This window comes from Myiozetetes cayanensis, unplaced genomic scaffold, assembly GCF_022539395.1.
Source record: "Myiozetetes cayanensis isolate MyiCay16 unplaced genomic scaffold, myiCay2020 scf2-11, whole genome shotgun sequence".
Classification (NCBI taxonomy): domain Eukaryota; kingdom Metazoa; phylum Chordata; class Aves; order Passeriformes; family Tyrannidae; genus Myiozetetes; species Myiozetetes cayanensis.
The window spans coordinates 63,929,639-63,942,371 of NW_026087411.1; positions in this window are offsets into that span (position 1 = coordinate 63,929,639).

Consider the following 12,733-nt stretch of genomic DNA (forward strand, 5'->3'; position numbering starts at 1 on the left):
TTATATCACTTAAAGTGCACAAACTGAACTGGGACAGAAGTGTAGCTCAGAATTGAATGGTCCTCAGAGCTGCACAGCTAATCTTCTCTATTTGTCTCCATGTGTGGTTATGGCCAAGGTATATGTGCTGTCTGGGTCTCGCCAGCAATGTAATCTCCTCAAGGAGAAAAAGGTCCAGTCTCCAGCTCCCTCCAAAGAGAAGCCCAGATGGACTTCATTCCTCTAATTTCTTCCTCTATCCTACAATGTACTCCTGTTGTTCCTGGTGGTTACTTAACAGTGGTCAAGGGAGAATGAGCAGGAATGATAAATTGGAACATAAAGAGAAAAATCCTCCCTAGTGGGGAAAAATAAATTGAGTTCACTGATACCTTTGTTTGCTGAGGGCTACTCAGGCATACTTTAGGTCATGGGGAAAAAAAGGAAAATCATTAAAGCTAAGTATGCTCTTTTTTTTTAAGAAGTAAGTTATCTTCAAACTGTGGAACCCAAACCTAACCTCAGCCTTGCACCCACTTTTAGTAAGAAAAAATCTGTAGCCATGAGAAGTGGGCTGTGCCACCTCCTGCAGCATTCTGCTCAGGGGGATGGTTGGGCAACTGCTCTGGTCCTATGCCTTGTCCTACCCGTGGAAGAATGCTGGGCTGTCAATGCCTCTATGTGTGTGTCACATAGATCTCATAAATAAAGGTCAGGGTTTTGCCTCAGTGTTCAAATCTAGATTTGCTATGTAGTATTAAGATTGCGTGAACTTTGGAATACATATTGCTACTGTTTAAAGGTTACCTCTAATTAAGCCTTTCAAAACATATTGGGATTATAGATCACTCACAACCTTTCCATTGTTCTTGCAGTCAAACGAGAAGCCACAGCTGTGCACAACACATTATTAAAAGAAAAAGACTAGTTTAAACTAAAGACTATAATTGCATGTCACTAAGTAAAATGTATACTTTAGAAATTCTTTCCAACATTTCAAATGATTTAATAGAGGCTAGAACCTAACCCCAAAAAAAGTTTCTATAAGCCTCAAAGGCTATCCCTATGGAAGAAAAAAATATTTTCATATTTATATAAATGGTTAAATGTTTGGAAAAAAAAGACTGAAAAAATCTCAGATCTGCAGCTGGAAGCAAATTCTTCAATTATAGTTTAAATTAATGCAATAAAAAAGAAACTGTAAGTTAGGAGAAAACCTACTTTTCTTATTCTTCAGGTAAAATCAGTAATGAAATCAAATAGTAAACAGATCTTCCTTCCTGCATGCACGCTCAAAAAGAGGCAATGAACACAGAATTTGTGTGAAACAGGGTTTTGGAAAAAGTAATCAGCTGTTGCCAAAACTCATTAACTCTACACACTTCTTATTTTTTTCCCCATCTATCTAGAATACACATAGACACTGTCCTTCTCACTGAAAAATTATTTATGCATACATATAATGTCAAACAAAAAGAAACCCAAAGGAGCAATAAATACAACAACCTGGCACGTGCCTCAGAATTTTAACACATCTTTCTTGACTTTGTGTATGTATGTAGTACCTTTGTAGGAATAGAAATAGAAACCTTGTTCTTTAAAACCTTAGTTAGTTGACTGTTGGAGTGCTGGCACACTATCATAGAATCATATAATAGCTAGGGTTGGAAGGGACCTTTAAAGGTCATCTAGTTCAACACCCCAGGAACGTCTTCAACTAGACCAGATTGCTCAGGGCCCCATCCAACCTGACCTTCAATGTTTCCTGGGATAGTGACTCTGGGCAACCTGTTCATTTGTTTTACCACTCCTATTGTAAAAAACTTCTTGCTTATATGTGGTCTAAATCTACCTTCTTTTAGTTTAAAACCATTATTCCTCATCCTATCACAACAGGTCCTGCTACAAAGTTTTTTCACATCTTTCTTGTAACTCCCTTCTAAGTACTGAAAGGCCACAGTAAGCTCTCCCCAGTCTTCTCCAGGCTGAATAACTATAATTCTTTCAGCCTATCCTCACTGCAGAGCTCCAGAAGTTTAATGCTTTTTCTGTGCCAAGGCACCCTGAATCAGACTGAGTACTCCAAATGGGGTCTCACCAGAGAGGAGTAGAAGAGGTAATCACCTCTCTCACTCAACCTTTTTGGTCATGCTTCTTTTGATGCAGCCCAGGATAAGGTTGACCTTCTGGGCTGCAAGAGCACCTTTCTGCCTCATGACCAGCTTTTCATCCACCAATAATACTCAGTTCTTCTGAGCAGGTTTGCTCTCAATCCCTTCATCCTCCAATCTATATTGATACAAGGGATTACTGTGACCCAGATGTAGCACCTTGCACTCAGCCTGGTTAATTCTCATGGGAATCATGGAGATTCCCATGGGCCTACTGCTCAAGCTTGTTCAGGTCCCTCTGGGTGGCATCCCATCCCTAAGGCATGTCAACTGCACCACTCAGCTTGGTGTAGTTTGAAAACTTGCTGAGGGTGCACTTGATCCTTTCCTCTATGTCACTGATGAAAATATTGAATAGTACTGATGCCAATATAGACCCCTGAGGGACACAACTTGTCACCAACGTACATCAGGACTCTGAACCACTGACCACTACACTCTGAATGAAACTGTCCAACTAATTCCTCATGCACCCAACAGTTTATTCATCAAATCTATATCTTTCCAATCTAGAGTAGGATGTTGTGGGGGACCAGGTTAAAGTCTTTACAGAAGTTCAGGTATATTACATCCACAGTTATCAAGCTACTATCAAGGAATAAATCCAGAGGCACTTTGTTTGGTTGATGTTGGGTCTTTGATATAAACACTGGCAAGGCAGAGTTCAGTTTCCTAGAGTGATTTTGGATATGAAACTTTGTTTTTGCTTAGAGTGAATTTTAGATACCAGCTAGGTATTCTACTTTATTAGGGTATTGACAAACTGTGTGGCTGAGGTGTATATATATCTATTTCTGTGGGACTGCTATGTGATTTCCTTTAACTGGGTGGTATTATCTTGTTGCTAGATCACAGTAACAGCAAAGGTGACTCAAGTTCCCTGTGAATTTTTCTGTGACAGAGTAACCTAGGTAATTCAGGAAAAGTCCAGCCCAACTGCATCCCACAGCTATTGTGTGACTGTCATTGAGCCAACAAAAGGGTCTGACCCTGAGTGGAAATTACATAAGGCCAAGGTAAACTTATCAGTCTCAATAACCTTAACATTTTTTTTCTGCTTCTATTTCAAAGCATGCTAGTTTTATTCTGTGGTAGCATAGATGCCTTGTGAGCCAGTGTGACCTTCCTTTCCCTTTCTAAATCTTACTATTATATTTCTTCCTCCATCCAAAACTTTTTTTAACTCTGTGAAACTTACTACTGCAAGCTCTCAGAGAGGCCCCATTTTTTTTCAGTTTTATAAGGGATGGCATTGATACCTGCAGGACTACAGGGTGGTGCAGACTGGTACTCTGTAGGTCTTGTCAGCTTTCAGAAACAAAAGCCTGGAAGAGACCTACAGCCTCACCCTTAGTGGCACAGGTCACACCCTAGGCTAGGACAGATTACTTTATGTTTGTCACTCCAGATCTCTCTGTCCTTTGAAGTATAAAAGACAGCTTAGCTTCTCTAACTGCTGCTCTGCCCATTTCTATGATCCTTTCTTGTCTTGTGAGCCCTCCGGTCACTTCAAAGCCTTAACCATTCCCATAGACAGGAATTGTTTCCAGGCTTCAGCCACTACTTTACTTTTCAGTCAAGACAAAAGGTAATATTTGCAATCCCAGACGAAATGTTAATAAGAACCAGGGTAATTTTAGCAGCTCTATCTGAGTAAACTGTATTTACTCATGTTCTAGTATGATTGCACTGCACCACAGCTGCCGGTCTTCCTAAATCACATCAATTGTCTGACTCCTTCACTGATGTTACAAACATTTAAACAGGTAAATTTGGCATCAGCTATAAAGCAATTTTTGCCTGAATTATCCAAGGACTTAAGGGATGGTCCATTAGCACAGACCACAGAATGTTCACTGTATTCACTATGTAGAGAAAAGAATTCCCTGAAATGGAACGAGTTATGCAGTTTTCAGTAACAAGTATTATGTTCAAGAAACACCTTTAACAAACAAAAAAAGGGATGTAGAAATGTTTCTACCCACCACTTCCCTTTTCAGCTGACAATTCAAGCTCCATCCCAGGAAGCTTGCGTGTGCCCAGAGCTTACTTTCACAAAATCACAGAATATACTGAGTGATTGGAGGGGACCCACAAGGATCGAGTCTAACCCTTAGTCCTGCATAGGACCATCCCCAAGAGTCACACCGTGTGTCTGAGAGTATCATCCAAATGCTTCTTGAACCCTGGCATGTTTGGTACCGTGACCACTTCCCTGAGGAGCCTGTTCTAGTGCCCAACCACCCTCTGGTTGAAGAACCTTTTTCTAAATTCCAAGCTAAACCTCCCCTGACACAACTTGAGGTCATTCCCTCGGGTTCTGTCACTAATCACAGATAAGAGATCAGTGCTTGCCCCTCCTCTTCCCCTCACAAGGAAGTTTCAGACTGTGATGAGGTCTCCCCTCAGTCTCCTCTCCTCCAGGCTGAACAGACCAAGTGACCTCAGCCGCTCCTCATACGGCTTCCCTTCAAGGCCCTTCACCATCTTCGTTACCCTCCTTTGGACACTCTCTAATAACTTAATACCTTTCTTATATTGCAGTGCCCCAAACTGCACACAATATTCAAGGTGAGGCTGCCCCAGTGCAGAGCAGAGTAGGACAATCCCCTCCCTCAACCAGCTGGCGATGCTTTGCCCGATGCCCCCCAGGACACGGTTGGCCCTCCTGGCTGCCAGGGCACTCCTGACTCATATTCAGCTCACTGTCGAACAGGGTCCCCCACTTCCATTTCTGTGGCATTGCTTTCCAGCATCTCATTCCCCAGTCTGTACAAACATCCAGGGTTGCCCCATCCCAGGTGCAGAATCCAGCACTTTCCCTTGTTGAACTTCCTATGGTTGGTGATTGCCCAGTCCTCAAATTCGTCAAGGTTTCTCTGCAGGGCCTCTCTGCCTTTGAGGGAGTCAACAGCTCCTCTCAGTTTTGTGTCATCTGCAAACTTGCTTAGTATCCCTTCCAGTACTTTGTCCAAGTCATTTATGAAGATGTTGAAGAGCACAGGGCCTAAGATGGAGCCCTGTGGAACCCGACTAATGACAGTCTGATGTCACCCTATTCACTATGACCCTTTGTGCTCTACCCATGAGCCAATTGCTCACCCAGTGCATGATGTGTTTATCCAGCTGGATATTTGTTGGATATTTTGTCCAGAAGGATCCTATGAGAGACAGTATTAAAACTTCACTGAAATCCACAAAGATTAAATCAGGTGGCTTCCCTTGATTAACTAGGGGGATTACTTTGTCATAAAAAGAAATCAGGTTTGCTCTGCAACAGTATTTAAGCACTGTCCTTGGAAGAGGAGCTGTCTTTGGGGAACGGCTGTCAGACTAAGGTCATGTCTGCACATCTCTGGTATTTGTCTACGTGGCATTTTTATTTAAATAATATGGAAATAAATGCCAGCATCCCTAATAACATTTTCTGTATCTCTGCTAAGCAGATTCTTCTATTTAAGACTGTATTTGTGAGCTTTCTGGCTGATACATTTACCACAGTTATACGCAGTTACAATATAAAGCACTGTGTTTTGTTGTAAGCTCTGGACATCCAAGACACAACATTCATAATGTTTGAGAACCAACTGATTAAGTAGGCAACACTCTCTAGCATGTAGATAACACCACTGTTTCTTATAAATTTACCTGTTTCTTGTGAAGTTACTGGTGGACTTGACAGGGCTGGGTTAATGGTTGAACTCGATCTCAGAGGTCTTTTCCAATGTAAATGATTCTGTGAATAGAGTTTGTCTCTTCCAGTGCAGTCATTTCTCCCCCACCACAATGCAAATAGTGACAATACATTTCCAGAAATTTTTCCTGCTTTTCTAACAGTAGAATTACTGCTACCATCCTCAATTCTTTTTATTAAATTCCTTTCTCCATAGATAACAGTGGGACCTGCATTTAAAATATAAAAGAAATCAACAAGTTTTTAAAGTATTTTTGCTCTTCATTTAAGGCTGCTTTACAACAGACTCAGTGGTCAGGGCAGGATCTGGACTAGGGTTTTTTTTGTGTGTGTGTGATTTCCAGCAGCTCCTCAGTTCCTCTCAAAATATATGCAGTATTTATAAGTCTTGTGTTTTACTGGGGCAAGTTACATCCAACTGACAGCCTATTGTCCCTGCTATTGTCAATGGACCACGGTAATTTATTCGTTCTCTCTCCTTCTGTACCCAAGGCAAGTTTAGTTGAGGACTGTGCTTGATGGCTCATAAAAACTCCATTACAGCAGTTCCCAAAGTGAAGAAGTCTTGGTGGGGCATTTGTCATACAGACTGCCTGAAGACCAGAGACTGTGACTAGGGAGACAAAAAATGCCCCCAGTGTGAAAGCAGATGAATCAAAAATCTTGTCCTGACCTTTCCCTGCCATGCAAGCAAACATCAGTCAGACTAATCAGGTGGGAGCAATACAAGATGTAGGAGGAGCAAGCTACAGCTGTGCTGGTGCTCTGAAACAGCCTAGCAGAAGGGAGGAATTAGTCCAGACTGATTTCCTTATTAATTTCCTTTGTAATTCATTGTAGTTCCCATTGTAATGGGAAGAACTCTACAGTTATCACAAAGAGATCTTGATTTAGCATATTTAAGAACATAAAATGGAATTGAAAAGTCAAGGAGTAAGAATGCCCAGGTAGACTGAGTGCACGCAAATTATCTATGTCATCTGTACTGTCAGTTTGCTCATGCAAAGTATAATCATACATGAAGGGCTCATCCCATGAACAACACCATCCATCATAACACAGTCTCAGAGAATCTGGTTTTTAACTTCATTAGAGCAACATGAACAGAAGACCTAACCTAAACTAACCTAACCTTGCCAAAAGAATGATATACCTTTCAAACTTTCCTTCCCAGTTGCCTGTTCTTTCTGAGTAACCAGAAAATGCTGAAAAAATAAGGTAAGAAAATTCAGAATTTAGAGTTGATTAATGTTACTTTCTCAACCACTGCTGAAATTCTGGAGAATAAACCATCCTGGAAGTAAAAAGACTGCATTGAGGTTTTGTTGTTCTCCAGCCATTTTCCTCTGAATCTGTGAATGTAGGTCTCATCAAAATTAGTGGTTATATTCATCTAACAACACTAAGGAGAAAGCTCTACCAATTCCTTATGTTACTGACAATATTAAAACTAAAATTTCTCAATTCTTAGTTATTTTCTGATTTTAATAATTTCCAACCTCATAACCTGTGACAGCTACTTTTTCTGCATGAAAAGCCCAGGCTACCTGGGAAATATTTCCAGGCTACATTTATATTATTCTTTTGCTTTCCTCCGATTTGTTATCAAATCTATAATACAGAAAGATGTTTGAAATCTGACACAGTTTTTCTAACAATTTGAGGCCCAGTGGAAGATGTGACCAAAGGAAAGGGCAACTGAGAAGCTGGTAAATCAAGATACACCAATTTCAACAAAATATCCCAAATCTGTATGACTCAGCCCTGAAAAGGCAGCATAAACCCATCCAGCAGTGATTTTTTTTTTTTCCCCAAAAGCATAATGAGCAATTTTGTCTGGATTTCAAGTATCTAACTTTTAACTGCTTGTTTTTACACAGCTACTTGTCTGTGCCTCCAACTCAGCCCCTCTGGCCACAGCTCCATGGTGTGGATGCTGGACACAATGAAAAAACTTTACTGCTGAGAGCTGAGAACCCAAGATGTTCCCAGCTGAAGGTTAAGTTGCCTCTTCCTTTCCTATTCTGGCTTACTGCTATTGAGACAGAGCTGCAAGTTCTGCTGTGGAAGAGAGATTGTAATATGTGGCATTAAATCAGTTTTTACCCTGTCCTATTACATATTTTTTTGAGATTGATCTACTCCCCACTGAAGTCAGTGGGTGGTTTTTCACTGAATTCAATAGCTTTTGGATTGAGCCAAAATGAAGGAATGAAGCAGTAGGTCACTACAGCACATACAAAGAGCAAGACAGTACATTAAATACATGTGTTTTTTCGTCATGATTGGTGTTTCAAGCTGTTTAATCACTGCCTCTCCCCATATAATAACAAAAGATATCTGGACCTGGAAAAGATACATTATTTCAGTGTTTTTTGTTCTACTGATTTTTTTAGGTGTATCCAAATAACACGTGCCAAAATGTGACACAATTCCTATGTTTTTGTAAATTCAGAGAAGTTATGTTCTGAAAATAAAAGTGTCCTTAGTGCTCTTAAAAGACCTTTTCCAAAGTATGTAGGTACTTACATTAAGCATTGTTACATTCTCATTCCAGTCATGAGAATTACATGCATATATTCAAACACAAGCAAACATCAGAAGAATTTGCCTTGATAGTATTTCATATGTCTTAATATCTGTTAATATCTATTAGTCATCTGCACATTTAAGTTTTGTTAAATGTACAAAATATGTGACACCCCACCCTTGTTGCAACATCAACTTGAAGTCTGTGGCATTTTTGTGTTTTAAGGACTCACTGTCCTTCAGGTCAGGGGCCCGTAGTAAACAGTATGTACATAATGGGAAAAAATAAAGAAAGCAAAAAACCAAAAAGAATTATATGATTCTGTAGACCCTGAGGTAACTTAGTCAACGTATAGATTTTATTTATTTATTTATTTATGTCTTTGAATTTACTGAAACATAGTCGAGCTGTGAAAAATCAGAAGCTAATTACATAAAGATCACCCTTCCACTGTAAATTCACTGTCCTTGTATGTGTATTACATAAAAAAGCTTCAGATGTATGATCAAATAGCACTCTTGTTTAATAAAACTTCCATTCAGAGGATGGATGGTGCTCTAGGGATGAGTATGAGCTGTGCAGTGATGGCTATAAGAAGAGGAGGTGATGTCAGACTGGGTTGCTCCAGCTGAATAAATTGAACATTGAGTAGTTGCAGGTCAGGGCTGATGACAGGAAGGAGCCACAGAGTGGGCAAGACCCTCTTGGATGCCTGCTGAAATGTTTCATTGAGAGAGGGAATCAAGATCCTACATGGTAGTGTGCAAGAAAAGAGAGATATATTATTTATATTCAAATTTGAGTGGTTTCACAGAATTAAGTACCCATGAGATTGCAGAGTAAAAGAACATAATTCCCTAGTTACCTCCCCCAGTTCCATTCTGTGATTATCCATACTACATGCAGACTGGTTTGTCCATAGATTATTTTTGTTTAAACTAGCTCTTCTCAAGGTAAAATCCTGGTGTAATTTATCAAGGGACTGCTGCTTACTGAATTATGGATAATACCTCTAGTCAAGTTTGCTACTTTCTCTTCAGTTTCATTTTCCGCTGCTGTTCCCATGGGACTGCTACTGATCCCTCCAGTATACTCTCAAGCCATGACATATTTCGGGACATGCAACAGGTAGTGCATGGGATGTCTAGTTCTATATTTGCATATGGATTCAGCAGGACACTTCAAATGTCTTGTCCTGTGGATGTGTTTGATCCACTGTAGATTCGGCTACATCTGAGCATTGTTAATTTGAACCACTTTGCATGACTTGATCTAGAGGTGAAGAAAAATCCTTGCAACAGAGACCTTCAATGAGATCTACAAGATCTGGAAAAGAATGGAGACTTACAGAAATTGAGTTAATCTGAGTATATGATACAGAAAGCATCATCATGCTTTAATAGTAATCTCTGTGGAAAAGGCAAGAAGTGCCAGCAGAAGGAAGCAGAAGGCAAGGGGCTAAAACTTCATGGGTATGTGTGAAATGAGAAAGAACTTCTTGTGTACATCAGCACAAAAATGTGCTCTGTCACAGTGCAAGTAGAAAGACATTAACATAATTGAAAAAATTTTGGGGGGAAGGTAGAAGAAAACTAAGATGCATCTCAGTGGAGCTGGTGCTAGGCCTCCCAGGCCTTTAGTTTGTTGTGAGTAGCTGTGATATATTCTGCCTCATTTCACTTCTAGAAGAAATTACAAATCCTTGCAAAACCCATAGCAGTCATGAAGCATCAAATATTGAAAACCTGAGAAATCTTGATGCTTTCTGGAATATTTCCAGATCACCCTTAATGCGTGACTCATGACAGCAATTATCCTCTCCATGCTAGGGGTACAGTAACTAATCAGTGGCTCATGAAAGCACCTTCAGAATCTGGAAGGAAAGCATAACTGATGTGATTATATTTCTGACATGTTTCTCAGTCCAAAGCAAGCTTAAAACTGCTTAAGTCCACAATTCAAATGAACAGAAATCAAGTGCCAAGGATTGGAAGTACTGCAGTTTAATGTACCATTTACTTTAAAACATATTGTTCTTTGGAGGAGTCATTCTTTATATTTTATGATGTTTGGAGGCAAAGTTGCCTAATGACTACAACTAAAATCTGTCTGTGTTATAAGTACAAGTGAACTATTTAAACATCACTCCTTATGAGGGAAGACTGATGGCTAGCTTGATTTGCAGACTGCCAAGTTAAAGTAAGTGCAAGGTACTGGGCCCCCTGGAAAGCAAATAAACTACACAGCCTGAGCAAACCCAAAAGACAACACTAACAGCCATGATGGCACTCTCTTGAACTCGGAGTTCCTGAGAAGGGATGATCAAAACTCCCACGCTCCTGATAGTATTCAACTGCTTTGGTATCATACATTTATAACCTTCTTATGTCAATCTACTAAACAGAATTAAAAGACAGATGACAAAAGAAAGAATAAAAAAGATGAAGAGATGAATAACAGAAACAGAAGACAGAAAAGAGTCTAAACTTTCCAAAAGAAAAGAATGTTAACAAAATTAATCAATTTGTACTGATGTTGAATCACAGACTTAAGAACCAGAATTTGATGAGTAAGGAGCTTATGTCTATATCTGAGAGAGTCACTCAGTCACACTTCTCCCTGTTGAACTTTTTTGGAGCTAGTGCCGCAAAAAATGTCCTTTTCAATTCTGAGAAGACAAACTCACTACCCTGTTCTGGATGTGACTAGTGATGAAAGTCCTCCTTCTTCACAAAGGCATTTATTCAAATTTCAGTTGCTGACGTATGCATGGATAAGAGCAAGAAACAACTCACTTCCTGTTTCTTGAAAAGGAGGAAGAGAGTTGCTTAGAAAGGAGGGAAATTATACCTGAAGATTTACTAGAAAATCTGTGATTCACATTTTACGTTACTACTGTTTCACTTAAACGAGAATTCAGTTCATATTTAAATAAATAAATAAATAAGTGCAAATTTGTGTGCAAGTGTATAAACTTCATATTCTGTATGCATATGTATGTGTGAAGGTGCATCAAAATTTTAACCTTTTTAGAGTTGTCTGGTTTTTTTTTCTTTTTACTTTAAAATTTTGTGTTGTTTATATTTAATCAGGTAAAGGAAGAAGACTATTTTGTATCCTCTCAGCACAGAACACAGACTAGATTGTCAGTAGTATTTGACAAGGTGATATTCCTCCCATACCTCCACACACACTCATTTTCATACACACATAATCACATTTGAAATGTAATAACTTACATTCAAAAAATGGAAGAACACTATAACTCATTTGAGCCCTTTCAGAAGCAGAAATAGTTCTCACTGAGTTTTCAGATAACAGGATCACACTGTCACATGCAGTTTATGTGGCTGATTATACCCGGATGACTTCACAGCCTTTTTCCAAAGACCTTAAGCTTTTTTAATGATACTATTTAAGTTTTCCCTCTGCAGCTGGGTTCCAAACACTTAGCAGTTTGAAGTACTTTCATTACAGATCTCTGACACTATATTTTCCACTCTGATGCACACTTCTGAGAACCAAATTACATAAATAAATGAATTCCGCGTGTGACAACGTGCTTGAGAGACTCAGTACTATAAAAATATGTTTTAGCTACTTATGTTAATTGATTTTCAGCCAATCCTTTAACATGTCTGTTATTGCTACTGTCTTCTCCTTGAAATTATAGCCCTCTTTCTTGCTCAAATATTTAGTCCTTCAGAAGTTTGACACTAATTTCTCTGTCCAATTACTTTGTTCCATGGCACGCTGCTGTAAACTACTGAAATTCTAAAGCATAGAGACATATTCACCTGCTCAAAATGCTACATCAACTGAAAATATACAACATTTTTCTTTTCAAGAGAACATTTTTCTTTGTTCAGTGTGACATTTTTCTTCTCAATAGAACTATCACCTTCAGGAAAACAGTTAGGCATTCCTTTTATGTCTCTTCTTAAAGGTATAATGCTTCTTTAATTCTTTTTTTTTACTGTATATTATTGCCTTTCATTTTAACAAAGAATTTTAAAATATTATTAACTGCACCAGAAGAAAATTATATTGCATAGCTGCACTCAGAAACAGATAGGTTTACCTCTTATAATGGAATAAAAGTGTATTTCAAATTAAAGGAAGAGTTACATGCTATTATTGCTTTAGTGCACATTTCATTTATCTTATGATAAAATAAAAATATCAGGTAAAAGAAAATATCAGTCTTCTGAAGTCAAGGGGACAGTAATTATAATCTATGACTTTCGGTAATGGAGGCTGAGCTACTTAGCGCTATCTAGGGTTTTTAGCTATAAAATTGCAATTAAATTAATGGGTACTGCGTGGCTAAGACTTCTGCTTTGTATTCAGTCATAGTAT